We start from the raw sequence: 16,434 nt of genomic DNA, 5'->3' as shown, positions 1-16,434 counted from the left end.
GGATTGAGCAGAACAGACCAAGATGGAAGCAGGAAAAATATGAGATGCCCCAAAGTGTTATTACAGGGAGCATTGGACTGTTTCAGAATCCAGAAAAAAAACAACTTCCCAACTGGATTTCAGAATGAAGATGTGGCCAACAGTAAAAATCTAAGTATGATGCCACCACAGATTTCTAGAATGGCAGGCCTTTATTCATTTAATGCTGAATTTTAAATGCACGGTTCTTTTGGAGGCTGAACTCTAAAGAAAAACAAACATAAGAGCAGTAGATAAATCAGTAAGTTATAGAGAAAAACAGAAAAAAAAATCTCATAAAAAAACCCCCATGGGAATTATATACAGATTTTTTTTTATTTAAAACCTGAATTCTCAATTTAAGACCAAGGTCTTTTGCTGGCCTGCTGCTAATAAGGTGGTGGAAATTACTTTGATACCACTTTTGTCTTCTCAGAGGTAAAGCCTGCAGTGTTTGATAATCAGCAGACCCAAATAAATGAAGATCTTGTGTCTGTATCACAAGACCACTACTCCTTCTTAACTTCTTCTGCATTAGCACATTGTAAATAAATCCTTTCAACTTTTTTCTGGTGTATTTTCCACCAGGGTATGGTGCACACAATCTTATATAGGTAATTTTTCTAACTAATGTGATACCACATTAAACTGCTGAGAAGAGAACATTTGCTATACAGTCAACAGAAAAAAAAAGTCAGAGTCTGTTTTCTTTTTTCAACTGAGGCTTGATGTATATATAGCTAGCAAGAAGAAAACCAGAAGCCAATGTTCATGACTAGAAAATAAACAGAAAACTGCTGAACTAGTACTTTAATTCTAGGATAATGGGCCTGATGCTTCCTCTTCTGTTTTGTAAATATTTTTTCAAGTATTTCCTATATTTCCCATTGAAAGCTCTTTTCCTGTTTTGAGTTGTGTCTCATTACCCATATTGCATATAAGGGGGAAAATGACTTTGGTCTGGCTGGAAGACTTTCTGTGAGATGACACATGATTCACTCCAGGACATTTTAAAAATTAAATCTCTGAAAGCAATATTGACATTTAACTTGAGATTGGGCAGGCAGGGGGAAGCATATTTCAGGTTCTTAGTACCAAAACTCTTGGTTTTATTGTTTTGCAGAAATGCCACCTCAGAGACAGAGTAAAGCAGCAATTTCACTTCTAATTTCACCACCAGTTTTTGTGGTCTGAGAGCTGTACATCATCAGCCTCCCATGCCACTGTAATCACTTCCTAGGCTGCCTAATTCCTCACTCCTTACTGGCTCATTACTCAGGAACACACTCTAATGAAGTATTCCAGTTTAAAACACATTTCCAACATACACTTCTTGGATGGAATGTTGCACTGGTTTGTAGCAGGCAAAATGTCAGGGACCACAGAGATTGGATTTGGGTGTGCTCTGAAAACTTTGAAATCTTACCCAGGATTATCCACCTCCTTGTGGTGTCCCTTTCTCCTCTCTCTTTCATAGCTTTGGTCACAACAGACCCCTATTTGTTTCCTTCTCTGCTCCTTGATTTCTACAATCTCATCACAAGCCTAACATCTATTGTAGACACCCTTGTGTCCTTCAAATCCCACTGTAAGCTCAGGTTTCTATTCTGATTACTTGGATACTGATCCTCTGTGAGATTTTTTTTGGCAATAACAAGTCTTCCTAACATTTCTTTGATTTTTAAAAGCAATATAAAAATACCAGTGTGCCACAAAAAAAAAGAAAAAAAATTAAAAATCAGTTTTGTGCTCAGAAGACAAATTATGCCTTGAGTTAAATACAAACCCAGCACAGAAAGGCAGCAGCAAGACCAGATACTGCCTCATTCCTGCACTGCTTGTATCATAATTTTGACCTTGTTTGTTATTTTTATGGTGTTCAAATAGAAGTTTTCAGCACTTTGGCAAGCCAACCACACACCAGAAAAAAAAATCAGGGTACAGGCAACATCCAAAGTTGAAAAAAACCCACCTGTGCTGAATTCAGCATTAGAAAGCTGGAAAAACTAGGGAAGACTATAGCTGATAAGGAATCAACAGTTCATGAAAGGAAATAGTTTGTTCTATTTTTATTTTCCTTTTGCAAACCCAAAGAAACAAAAAAATTTTCTACCTGAGAAGATTAAAAGAAAAAAATAATTTTCAAAGTCCACACCATTCAAGTGGATTACACTGCTTGAAAATAAACAGGTACTGACTAGAAAACCTTTTTTCCAAGATTTCTCTTTACATTCTGTGGTATGACTGTACAATTTCAACAAGATGAATTTTTCTAAATTTACATTCAACTATGAGCCAGGATCTGGTGATCAGTTGGTCATGTTTTAATGTTGTCTAGATGTGTCTTTAACTGCAAGGAGTTCCATTTGCCTTTGAAAATTCCAGTTTTCAGTGCACACACAGATTTTTGTGCACACCTTCTACTCAGTAGCCTCACATTTCCTAGTGATCTGCAGGTAACATGAAACCTGCTTCTACCTAAATTTTATTTCTAGGATCCTTCTTGCTGTATTTTAAGACCACATGGTCTTCACTCCATCATGAATTACAATGTTTTGCTTTAATAAATTCTTTCCTTAATAGAGTTTTTTTTCCTCAGTTGTATTCAAAACACCACAAATTGGATTTTTTTTTTTCATTTTCTTCAAGAAACCAAACATCTCCAAGGAACCCTCTGCTTCCTCACTCCATTTATTTTTGTTGATGTTTTCTATTTGCTCTACTAGACTTGGTTTGGATGCCCTGGTGTATTTTGTCTCCATCCCATGTTTGCTTTCCAGTTTGAGAACTTCCTGGCACACAGGGTCTGTAAATTTGCTTTGTGGAGCACTGAGGCAAACAGTCAGCACTCAGTGAGGAGGACACCTGGTTGCTGAGGAGGAACAGGTGTTTATTATCATCTTATGGGACATTCTGCCCTAGTAACTCCCCCATTCTCATCCAAAGAGAAAATCTGAACATTACTTTGAACACTTTTGACAAGAAATTATCTGTATAACCTTGATGAGATTTGATACATTTCTTGGTCCAATATCCACCATATTTTAAAGGAAGTATCCTAGTGCAGCTCTAAATTACCACTAAGACTTTGGAGGTCACCATTTTAACCAAGGATTTGTCATTTGTGTGTTCTCAAATCTTAATTACAGTATGTTACTGCATCCATTGGCAAAATACAGACTCCATGTACTCATGGTTTATGTACAAAGGGATTTGTTTAGCATTAGACACACATTCTTAGCATTGTACATGTCTGTTTCACTTAGTGGTAAGAAAAGGCTAAAGTGAAATCCAAACAAAATTACCACAATGTTCAAATCCCAATTTATCTTCAGCTATTCTAGAAGTACAGGATCTTCCCATGGGCACTTTCTTAGCCACTTAGGAAGCTGCCATGCTGAAGCTGAAATATTTATAATTGGTTAGGGTTTGGGAGGTCTGAGTTGTTCAGGATTTTTTGGGTTTTGGGGTTTCTTCTGTTGTTTTTTGTTTGGTTGGGTGTTTTTTGTCATCTCTCCAGAATTTGCTAGATAAGAACTTCCCATTATTTAAGCTTTTCTGAAGCAAGACTTTAACACTGAATTTTCAGTGTTACATTTCAGATAGCCATGAGAAAAATGGATGGAGGAAAAAATAAAGGAGAGAGATTTTACTGCTGGACCAAGAGCTACAGGAAGGTTGTTCCTTGTTATTTCAGAAAGCAATGGACATATTGAGGCCCTGCACTAGGAAATACAGCTGGAAATATGAGCAATGATAAAGGCTGAAAAGACTTCTTTTAACAATGTCATCTCCTAAAGTAGCTCTTGCCACACAAATCAGTTTGCCAAATAAGAGATGTTAATTGTAATGAAAGAAGTTAAATTTTTCTGATCAACTCTTTACAAACTTAACAACTCGAAGCACTGTGCATAAATTCCCCCTGAAAAGTTAGAAAAGTTTGTGTGTTCGGGTGGGCAGAGTGAAATAATAGGTCATGTGGAAAATGGTGGAGGAAATGGGAAGATAGGCTGAAGAGAACACAAGGAAACCTCTACGTGTCCACAAGGCACCACCAGCTATTCCTGTCCTTCCTAACACATTTTGCTAATGACTCCACTTTATTCAAGCATTCCTTGCAAATCAGACCTTCAGGATCTCTGATTGTTGTCACTGTAATTCGCCCCTTCTTGCTGCCCAGTGCCCAAAATGGGATATCATGCTCCAGACTACCAACACAGTCCCAGCTAACAGGGAGTGTCTGTCAACAGCAACTGCACACACTGCACAGACATGCATTTTTACTGAGCTACTGACAGAGAGAGAAACTCTCTGCCCCTGAAGAGCTCAAGCTCTTCGCTCAGAGATAGACAGTATCCCTTTAATCGCCTGGAATTGGAAGGCAGTTCTGTAAGAGACTGGATAGCTCATAATAAAAGCCTCTCCTAGCTGCCTCACAGAAAAGTGAAAATAATATTCAGAACATATTTGCTTTTCTGTACATCTAGTAGCTGAATGAGCACTGATCAGAAACAACTTCAACTCTGAAGCACTCAATTAGAAAACAATAGAAATGGTTATGCAAGACAGGAGAGCAGGGGATATATTTGTCCTCAGCACTAGTGCCACAAGCGATGACCCTGCCCAAGAATAGAAGGCGCAGTGCTCACATTTCTGGCTGAAAGCAGATATTCCTTCACAAGACCTGTAAAAAGCAGGGCACAACCACTTTGAATGACAAGCCTACTAAGAGCTGTGTCTTTAAGCCTTCCTTAAACAACACTGAAGCATTTCAACAGGACGATATTGGGAAGCAGCAAAATACCAAGGGATTTCAGCCCAGTTTAATGGAGGGCTTGGGAGCTGGCAAGTGATCAGAGCCACCCAGCTGGGCAGAGGGGTATGGAGTTTCCCTCCAGAACACCTCTGGTATCCCAAGGACTCTGTCCTGCTGCTGCTCACACTGCTCTGGCTGCACACATGCCCTGCACAGGTTTCACCAAAGGAGGTGAAAGCTCAGGGCAGCAATCACTGCATGGCTCTATTCAAGATTTGCAGTGTAACTATCAGTGTGCAGGTCTCATATAATATGTTTATAGTGGTGTAGCACATGCTGACCTCAAGTAAATCACTAAGCACACCGCTTCTGATGGTTTCAGTGGTCTTATTTCCATAAGCATTTGAGGTTTATCCACAGCCAAAGCCCTTGAATCTAGATTTTCCATGTGTTTCTACTCTTGTGTACTTAATTTTCTAAGAAGCTTAATTTTCTTCATTTTCACAGCTGAAACTGAGAATTTGTTAATATTTCACATGGTACAAACTCACAAGCACAACAACTGAAGAAGTGCAAAATATACATTTGTCACAGGATGGAGTAAGCAGAAAATATTTTTTAACAATTTTGCCTCCGAAAAAGGCTATTTCTTTAAAAATAGTTATTTGCAAGGAAATGTGTCAATTAACTTGTCATTTAAAAGAGCAGGGAGGGTTTTGAAAATTGTTTAAAAAAATTCAAAATAGTTTAAATATTCTATTTAAATATTTTCTGTATTAAAAAGTTCTGGTTTCAAGTTCAAAATTTTTGGTTTTCTTTTTCCCAAAGACTAATATAGATATAGAAAAACACGACAAAATGAAATATTTCAACATATTCTGATATAAATATATAACTTGATCTGATTCTCCTTCCACTTGACCTTTACTTATAAGATAAATGATAGTTTATATTTTTTTCTATTTCAGAGATCAGAAAGTTATGGAACTTAAAAAAAATCTTGACTCATGTAATAATTCATTTTGATCTATCTTCAAGTTCTGTAAAGTCATTTCATCAAAATAGTCGAAGATTTTTTAGCAATATTTTGAATGTGTCTTTTTCCTCCCTGAATGTTTTCATCTTAGGGACATAGTTTTCATAATCAGTCTTAATATTAAAGAGTATTATTTTTTTTTCCCTGTGGCTTAGTCTTCCCAAGGCATTAGCCAAGACTTCTAACATTATAGACCATATTCTTATGGCAACTGATTGTGAAGACACAGCCAGAAGTCTTTAATTTAAGGTGAAGAATGGGTATCTGGGAGGCATAAAAAGTACTGGCAATGCTCCTGATTAATAAGAAAATATTAACATCAACAGTTCAAAGCCCAGGACAAAAAAAAAAACAAAAACAAAAGAAAAGAAAGTGTTCTAAATGGAGATAAAATGCAGCATCAAGCAGGGACTCTCAATTCCCTTTCTGGGTGACATAGGGAGCACTGCACTTGCTGAATCTGAAATACTACCTAAAAAACAGGATTAGATGTTCAGAAGAGGAAATCCTTGCCAAATTGGCAGTACATAGCAGCAGTGGTGTCCCATATATGTAACAGATTCTCCACTCTCAGTCATCAGCTCCCTGGCCTCTTACAGAATTGAACTGTGTGTCTGGGAGAGGTTCATACCCCAGGGGAGCAGTGCCTCATCTCTTTGAGCTACACTGGGCAGGTTTGCTGCCCTGGAGGGGTGACACACCTTTGGTGGGTTGTCTCCTCCATCTATGGATCAGGGCAGGATCTTTGCCATCCAATGAAGCGCCTTTTTCATGCCCCAAAAAACTCTTCCACATCTCCCCCACTCAAGGGGAGTACAATGCTATTTTATTTTCCAAATAATAGGAATGTGAATAATCCAAAGGCACTCAAAAATCTGCAGTTGTCAAGGATGCAACCTCCCCAGAATTTAATTTTTTTTTTCAGTAAGCTACTTTTGTCTAACCTGTCTGACCTTCTATAGAAAGCAATGCTTTATACAAAATGGTCATGTAAAAAACTGTGAGGGTCTGGCCAGAGTTGGTCTCTGATGTGAGCAGCCAGCTCAGAGGAGTGGCTATTAACAAGTCTTAATTGCAGCAGAGTGTAATTTAAGTACCAGGTAGTGTTCATTTTGCACGTTTTCACATCTGAATGTCTGCATTCTTTTAGACCTTTCTAAGTTTCATGTCAAGTGGCATTTTGCCAGAAAAATACCCAAACAAAGGCTCAGTGCTAAAATCCCCCCTCCTGGGCAAGCAGTGATTTAAATGTGGTTTAATATTAAATGTATGTGTATGTGTTAGTAAATATATCCTTCTAAAACTGTCACTGGGATTGCAAATTTGAAGTCTTTGTGCCACAATAGAACATTTATAATATACCATAGCCATCACAATATATATGCACTAAAAGAAAAAGGTCAGATGTACTAGCAGTATTGATGTCATCAGCATTTTCACTATGATGTTATTAATATCCTTCTTATTGATTGTCATCCATTTCATTGCATCCCCAAGAAGTCCCCATTCACAGATGCAATGAGCTGATCTGGACCCTTTGTCTCAGAGGCATGAAATTGTTAAAGCCAGAGCATTCTTGTTTAGCAGCACCAGGACCACAGCAAGTTATTATGTTATTCCAGAAAAATCAAACACACAGAGTAATTTGCTACTGAGGTTGCTTTTTGCAGCCCTCGCTGAATCCATCAATGCCTTTGTAAGAACTTAAAAGGTGTCAGACAGAAAAGCTAATCCAAAAACTTAAGTACAGACAATATGTTAAATTTTATATTAAAAATTATTTTATCTCAGCGGCCATTTTTCTGACTAAATCTTCTGCAAATTTTTCCAACATTTACACACTTAAAATGAGATTTTAGATTCTGCTTAGTCAAGAAAGAAAGATTTCAATGAAAAAAGCAACTGCTGTATGAAAGAGTCCAACTAAGAGGAAAAATCCAAAAATCCATTTGATTTACTCAGTGACAGTATTTCCTTAAGATAATTGCTAAGGATTAGACTCTCACATGAAAAGGAAGCCTACAGGGCACATCTGTGGAAGTAAGTAAAGAAAACATGAAGAAAGGTGTGGCAATATTACATAGGAAAACCTTAAAAACCTTCTCTCATCATTTAGCAGCCTGGCCAAAAGTCCAAGTAGACCACATCCTTCATTTTTTTCAGAACCAACCCAAAATCATAATTATGGGTACCTCTGCAATGCTAGAAGAGTCAGTAAGAAGGAGGCAGGCACAACATTCTTCCCTTATGCTTATTCCAAGAAGCAGCAGTAACTAAAACTTCTGGAACTGTGAAAACTTACTTCTGAAAGAGGGATTTTATTTTAATAACAAGATTTCCAGGGGAAATACTAGCTTTACCAAAATCAGTGGGATATTATGGCAAACAGGTTGTTTATTTAGCTAAAACAAAAGACCTGTAATCTTCTCTCAGCAATATTTTAAAGCCTATCACCTTTTCTAATTTTTTTCTCATTTATTTTCTTCCAGGCAGTTCAACTAATGATGCATCATGGAAGCCTATAAGTAGAGTTTTTTCTGCTTTCTGTGTGAAGTGAAATTAAAGGTCTATTTACAATTATAATATTTTTTTAGTTTCTTGATTATTACCACATCTTGAAAATTTGTTTAAAGAAACTGAATCCTAATGTTTTACTATCATTTATTCACTGTTCATTACTAATGTTTTACGATATCATTTATTCACTTCACCAAAAACAAACAAACAAGCAAAACCATATAAATTTGCTACATCTACCTGGTAAAAAATGAAATCACTAGCAAGGAATCCACTATCATGTTTTCATTAAACAAGTGTTAATTTTTGTCCAGAAAATTTTTTGCATATTTGCCAAAGCTCAGTTATGAACTACTCATGGAAAATCCTAGGATCACAAAGTGGACACAAAATGCTGTTGTCTAAATACACCTCAGTTTTAGAGTGGGAGTGTTGATGCCTCCAATCTTTTTATTACCTGAAAAACCATCAACGGCTTTATAGCAATGAATGCAATACAGCTCAGTTTGTATTTGCAAAATTCCCTCTTAAAAACAGCAGATGTGTGCCAGCACATCTGGAAACCACTTCTAATTATACTTTCCTCAAGTGGGAAAGCAGTAGCTTGTACCCATAGCAAAGGTTTTATATCTGACCACACAAATGCTTGCAACCACCTGTGCTGTACACGGATTTTCATTATGGACTGTATCACATTACTGCCCTATTATTCCAGAATGCCATTTGAAGCTGTTGTGTGACTAAGCTGCATCAAGTGTGGTCTTGAAAAGGCCTCCACTCTACAAAAATGTAATAAACTTGATTGCAGTTAGGGTACTTACCACTGAGGGTATCACAGTGTGCATGCTCCTCAAGTTGGCTTCTCTTGCTCTGAAAGTCATAAAGGACACAAAGTAACAATCATTATTGCCAGTCTGGGAATTGGAATCTACCAAACTAATGCATGTCCCCAAATGAGATACCTTGTAAGTATTTGGAAGTCCTTTCCGGTACTTGTTTCTTTCCTACTATTAATACCGCAGTATTTTAGTAAAATACTCTGCTGCTTCAGCCATGCTCTGAGACCACAAAAAGCAATTTCAGCTGTGATCTGCCAGCATAACACAATTTCAATTCTGTCATCAATATTTTCATAGGTTGCAAACATTGTGAGTTACATGACTTGGTTGAGTTTTCTAAACTCAAACCTTCCTTCCCTAATCCCTCTTGCCCCGCCCAAGTATAACAGCTTTTTTTACAGCACTGTTCCTTATTTCTCACAATTAAAAAAAAAAGTTTCAGATGTCTTCAAAACTCCCCTTGTTCACAACACTCTTTCAAAATTTTGGAAGGTTGTAATGTTGACATGCAAGATTTTGTGTGTTTCCCAGTGGAAGGAAAAGGTCAAGCTTTTGTAATGCTCAGCCCTTGGGAGACGTGGCATGCCCAGGGACACACTCCTCAGAAATGGACACCAGGATGTGCAAATTTGTAAAACACAAAGTACGTCATTTTACAGATTACGTTTTAGGATAATTTGCTCTGACCTGCACAATGTGCAGAGGTTAAATTTTGCTGTAACTCATGAAGCCCCAGAAGATCCCTTACACGACTGAGCCTTCTCCCAGTGCTCTGCCCAGGAAACTTCTCCACACTCTGCCCAGGGCTCTGGGATGGCAGCTGAAAGACACTGGCCTCGCTCTGAGAAAGGCTCAGGGCAGAGCTCAGATCCCGAACCAGCCTCCTGCTCCCTCTCCACCAGGCAGAACAAATGCTCTGGGCAGTCACAAGTGCCTTGGCTTGGCTCCTGCCCTGGCTCTGCTCTCCCAGCTGCTGTGGGGCCCGGCGCCCCCAGCTCTGCACCCCTGGGAGCTGCTGCAGAGAGGGAACAGCAGGCTTTTCCTTTTCCTAAAGGCACCTTTTTGTCTGGACATCCCAGAGCCTCACATGCAACGCATTTCAACATTCAGTCCACTATTAGACAATAAAGTTATATAGGGGGTGTACACTGGGTCCTATATACAACTCTTGCAAATCTATAATATTCTAAGATTGAGTATTTCAACAGCTTATAACCCCACTGCTGTGAAAGCATATCTTGATTTCACACACAAATACATTATTAGCTGTGCAAAAAGGCACAATATTCCTACTACTGTTCTTTAGTTATCTGTGGTAACATTTTTACATTGCTAAAAGCAATGCTTATTTCTGTGAATCGCTAAAATGAAAAAAGGATCATTGTCTATTTAAAAATATGGACATTGTCTACTTAAAAATACTCCAAATATAACTTTTTAAAGGTTTTCCAACTAAACACATTTATAGGGCAAACAAAGATTGAAGCATTCTACAGTTCCATAAAAAAGATAAAGTGTCCTTTTTGTTTGAAGATGAAGGTATCTTGGAATCAACCTTATCGAAAGAAAAGTGTGCCTGATTATCAGAACAATAGGCCTAGAACATAAATTCATTTCATCATGGACATACAAAAATGTAGTATTTTAATGGAGATACAGACATGTAGCTGCACATACTCAATTCCACTTGAAATGGTGATATGAATTGATAAATCAAGGTCAGGAACAGTCATTTCCAGAAGGGGAGAAAGACAAGGGAGAAGACTGTAAATAGCCAAAATAAGCACTCGGACTGGGCTTCTTTACAACACAAGGAAGGTACATTCAAGCCTTTTGCTCACTAAACCTTCCTCTTAGAGGAATGCCAGTGAAGGCAAGGAAACTGCCTGAGTAGGATGGCAATGCTGGTCATGCTAGTGCCATCAGGAACTAAGGGGGAAGAGCAGCCAGGTCACAGGGTGTGGGATCCAAAGACACGTAGTTAGGGGGATTCTCTCTGCTGACTGCAATGGGCACAGGATCAGTCCCTTGCCCTTGTACCTCTCTAACTATCCCACTCATAACGCTGTCATCATGAGCTTAAGGATGTGGCTGAGAAGGAGAGAAGATATGTCTTTGAAGTCATGAAATATATCTGAGATTCTGGATATCTGCCATTTTAAAACACTGAGCCGAGCACACTCAGCCTTAGCAGCAGGTTGACAGTCTGGAAGCAAGGACCAAACAGAGGAAAAAATCCTACCACACATCCTCCCTGTCTCACTCCCTCTGATTCCAGGCATTTGGGGTGCACTGAGGCACATCCCCATGCCCAGCCCGTCAAGCAGCCCGTGTGTCTGCAGCCATGTTGGAGCCTGCCCATCGGGCTGCCAACCCCTGAGCCCTCCTGGAAACCAGCTCCAGGGGCTGGTGCTGGCTGCTGCACACATCTGAGGAAGAGAAAACACCATGGGCTCAGGCTCAGGATGCTGGAGAGGCTGGGCAGGCAGAGGGATTGCTCCCAGGAGCAGGGAGCAGTCGGCAAAGCGGCAGCGCTTTCCCCAGAGCAGGGTGGATGTCATGCCTGTTCTCCCCAAAAGCAAACTGACTGAAAATACTAAAAACTTTTTGCAATCCTATTGGTCCTGCCGAGAGAGCCTGACTGGCAGGACAATACATCTTTGTTCTCAATTAAAAAACATAATTTGGGTGCAATAATCATTTAAAAGCCAAGAGGAATAAGATTTTGTGATTATAACCACAAATTGTCAATTGACGCAAATGTTTTAAACAATCAAGGTTTGGTAGAGAAAGAAGAGAGAGGGGATAACAACAACCTCTACTATAACTCTATGCAGCCTTCATCCAGCCAGTACAATTTTACTTGTATTCTGAAATCAATGCACCATAATCACAAACCAAAATCGTGACTGTAGTAAAAACCCATATACAACACAAGCAGATGTGGACAGATTCTGTCAGGACTTTACATTGCTGGATAATGTAAGTACCCTGCCTGCTCTGTTCTCCTTTTCCTACGAACATAGAGCAACTGTGGCTATTCTAATTCTGAAAAATGGGAAGCAGAGAAAGAAAGAAGTGGAGAGAATTTGTGTTAAATTGGATTTTCTTGTCTACTCCTGTAGTTTTTATCACCCAGATGACAAAACATTATCATTAGCAGTTTATACCAAAAGTTAACATTTGCCCATGGTTTTCTATTTTCTCTAAACCACAAAGGTTGGAGCCTGTTATGCACTCCCCTTATCTTACTCTGTTACTTTAGAATCTAAGAGCGCACTGCGCACATTAATCTTTCATGGCAGAGTTCACTGAAGTTCTGCCAAAATTCAATAATTATGTTCCATCCAATCCAGCAATTTATTTATCTCATTGCTGAAATTTAGAACATATAGAACAAAGTGCTTAGTTTATATGAATTAAACCCTTGCTAAGAAAAACCCAGAAAACCAACAAACCCATAAGACAAAACAAAACAGCTCTGTTTCACTTCTAAAGTTTTAAAACATGCAGCAGAATCTACTGAGAAATAAAGCTATTTTTACAAGAACAGTGTTTTCTTGATAAACTGAAAGTGTTCCACAATGATTAGAGTTCTTTTCCTTTCATAGAAGTGAAAACATTTCATAAATGCATTTGTAACCTTTATTCAAAAAGCATAACTATGCACCACTACACTACAAAAAAAAATATTAAATATTAATGTCTGATGATCAAAAAAAGTACTAACTAAAAAGCAAGAATTTGTTTTCTGAATGGAAAATATATTGATTTACTGCACTGAAATGGGTAACTGAGACTTCAGCGTTTCTATGGAGCAAAAATCTAAGATACAAAATTACAATGAAGTTAAGCTTTATAATTGCACTCTTTCATTATGTGTTTGCAAACAAACATAAAACATAAAGCCCTCCAAGTAGGAAGATTAGAGACACATTATTCCTGAGGGCTGTTAAAAATAAAAATAGCACAGTGGAGAATACTTTATATTCTTCACCTTTTCTAAAGGCAGGAAAACTAACTAACCAGTTATTTATCATACTCTTTATAAAGGAAAAAATAATCTACTGGTTTTGGATTTAAAAATATAATGCAGTGTCTATGCATTTTAAACGTTAAATTTATGAAGACAGAATGCTGATTTATCTGATGAAAACAGGACTTTTTTGCATGTTCATATAGACGATAGATTACTTCATGAAGGAAAATGTTAATGTGGTCTCTGCAATCAAAAGCCAAATTTATAATGTTTTAAGTTTTTAAGAAAAACTTTGTTGCTTCATATATTAGATTTTACATTTCAGTCATGCTATCAGAAAAAAAAAATTATTCTGGATTTAAAAACTATTCACAAAGTTTTTGGAGAATAACTTTCTGTGATTTATAACACAACCCTTCATCAACCAAAATAGAAAAGAAAACCTCTAGAAGTAGTGCACTAGCATGTGTTCATTATTTCCCAGTAAAAACTTCTAGGCAAAACTAGGAATATCAGAGTAAAACATTTTCAAGTTAGTTTTGCAGTAACAAGGCGGGTATGTGCATATTTTAAATTAACAGTACCTAACTCAGTAACCCAGGAGAAATCATTTCCACATACCAGCAAATAAATTCCATAATGATTTGCAAAAACACTACTATCACACTTACATTTGCACCAAGTATGATAATTTTCTGGCAATGCTTTACATTAAAATAGGATTCAACAGTGACGTATTTTTCCTCTGTTGTAAAGCTTTTCAAAAGCCCCAGAAAAATGCAATTAAGTTATATGAGTTTTATTGTGCTATAATTCTCCATCTATTCTTTTGCAACATGTTCATCTTGTCCGCTTATTTTCATTGCAAATACAAGGAGTTATAGCTAAACTTGCAGGAGGCTTTTGAGCACTGTAACTCAGTCTGCTGCAACGTAACAATGAACAAACTCTCCCAGCCAAGTTACATGAAAGTACCGATTCTGAGGAGTCTGTAAAGCTCGAGCTTTCTCCCACTGTAGCTGTGGCTTGCATTATGTAATAAAGGAAACCCACACACACACACCCACACACCCCCAACACCTCACAGAAAATACAGTTTAGCAGAAGAAAGACAATACCTGTAAAGCCCATTTTAAGAGCAGCCAAAGGGAGCAAGGCTGGGGGCAGGGAAGGTGGGAAAGGGCTGTTCCATATCAATATTGCTGCCGAAAGATGGTGTTGCTTATAAATAAACAACACACATAGGAAGGAGTGAGCAAATCCTCAGCTACAGCCACATACAAGGGCAGAAATGTAAAATAAAAAATACCTGACAAAAGTGCTGCACAATGCATTTTGTCTTTACACTGAACACACGTGGAAAAGACACTGCAGAGCATACACAGTATGTAATAGAAGGTCCTTAATTTCCAATTCACAGAGTAAATTCGCAGAACGTTCAAGTGTGCAGTAATAATGTATTCCCTTACAGTGCCAAACTTGTTTATATAATATCAGTAAGGAATAACTCATTTGTTACACTGATGATCTCCACAATTTCAGAACTCCAAGCACACTTGAAACATGAACTTTTGCAGCTCCTTACTAATGTTTAGACTAACTCCCTTTCCCCCTTTTTAACAACAAAGGACTACCCAGCTCCTGTTCCCTGTCTCGCAGATCAGACCCATACCAAGATTTCAAGGAAATGGGATAAATCCAAAGGCATATCCAAGATTTTCCTTGAAAATTTCCCCCCAGTGGACTCAGGCATGTACTTTTTAAAATAGATATACCAAAAAAGCTCCACTTATGCAATTCAAACAAAGAAACTTCTCAAAAATATCATTACTTACTGTTCACTGAGAGTAATTTACTGAGATTAAAAGTTTAAAGATTCATCTGCTTTACATCCACAAGTGTTTTAAGCAACCCTTAATACTGTATCTTGCTTAAATGTGACAATTAGTGCTGCTTTGGCATGTTGAAAAATACAAAGATACCAGCGATCCTCATTATGCCTTAGCTCTCTGTAGCCTGGTTTTTGGAGGTGCGCAAGCTGCGGAAATTTAGAATAATAGCAACAATTTGGTACACGAGGAAAATACAGACCCTCCCCCCCAAATGCTTCAGATATACTGTATAAAGTCATTTTGACATGCCTACACAACTGGTTGTGGCAGCTTTCAGACATGATTCCTAATCACAAAAAAATGCTTCAGGTTCTTTTAGAGAAAGCTTGCCTTGGGAAGTTGATTTTGGCCAAGTGCCAAAATCATGTGCAAAAGGGGCCCTCATTACCAATTCATGGCAGCCTTCAGCGCTGACAAAAAATGTGACCCAACAGGCTAAAGCAACAACTAAAATTAAAAAGTATGAGACAAAGACAACTTACTTAATATTCCTTCCATCGCCACGTTAAACTTTTCCGTAATTAAACCCTTGTTAGTTCAAAGCAGTTTTCAACTACTTTTAAATGATTGCACAGGCAGTCTGTAACAGTGGAAAGCTTTCCCTGTAAATTCTCCCCAGCCACTCCACTTCTAACAGCATTTGGGTCCGACCGCAGAACATTTTTGCCCTGCGCCTCTGCAAGAAACCCCTCTCCAAAAAGAAGCGAAGCGTCCGCGTGGATCCCAGCAAAAACTAAGCAGATCATTACAAGCTTTTGCAGGCAGTAAAGGCAAAGGAGGAGTGAGGAGGAGGGAGGAGAGAAAGGACTTGAGACGCAGGAGCAGCTATTTCCTAAACTTTCTAAAAAGCTTATCAAAATGGGCATGCAAAACTTGAAGCAATTGCAATTAACAGCGCTCGCTGCCCCACTCTCCCATAAAAGCAGATTTGATACACAGCCTTACCTAGGATGTCGTCTGGCTTTTCTGTGGATCAAAAAGTTTCCTGCCTAAGCACAGAGATATTCTTTCACAAACCATAAAGGCCCCTTTTATTAATCCAGTACTGTAACAGCCCACTTTCTAGACCACGTTGAGAGCAGGATGCATCAGCTTTCGAGAGAAAAACAGTCTTAACACACAATTAGTGGCAGATTGTATAATAGCGGATTTATCTTAAAGAGTGAAAAGGCATTTTTTAAAAAGCAAAGAGGGTGCGGTCAGATGTTAGGCTATCCCTGAGAAAAGGGGCCTAGGCTGCACTAGTACCTAAATACTAGCAGAAGCTTACTGGGAAGGGAGCCAATGGAATGACTTTGTTTGACCCAGCTGCCAATCTCTCCTGAAGCACTGCGCCAGACTAAACACTGACACTATTTTAACTCAAATCAGGCTACAGCAGCTGTTTGCTTTCCGGC

General features: G+C 38.4%; 1 long non-coding RNA gene across 1 annotated transcript in view; it reads right to left on the bottom strand.

Annotated features, from left to right (window-relative positions):
* Window positions 1–16,224, bottom strand: part of LOC132070226 (uncharacterized) — a 98,548-nt gene extending 82,324 nt beyond the window's left edge. The window contains exons 1-2 of the long non-coding RNA XR_009417913.1: window positions 15,983–16,224; window positions 9,149–9,197 (exon numbers count right to left, since the gene is read on the bottom strand). This is a non-coding gene — a long non-coding RNA (uncharacterized LOC132070226). The remainder of the gene's footprint in view (window positions 1–9,148; window positions 9,198–15,982) is intronic.
* Between the last annotated feature and the right edge of the window lie 210 nt (window positions 16,225–16,434).

Source organism: Ammospiza nelsoni, chromosome 2, assembly GCF_027579445.1.
Source record: "Ammospiza nelsoni isolate bAmmNel1 chromosome 2, bAmmNel1.pri, whole genome shotgun sequence".
Lineage (NCBI taxonomy): Eukaryota > Metazoa > Chordata > Aves > Passeriformes > Passerellidae > Ammospiza > Ammospiza nelsoni.
The sequence above is the reverse complement of the archived record's forward strand: the minus strand, read 5'-3'. Positions and strand labels throughout refer to the sequence as shown.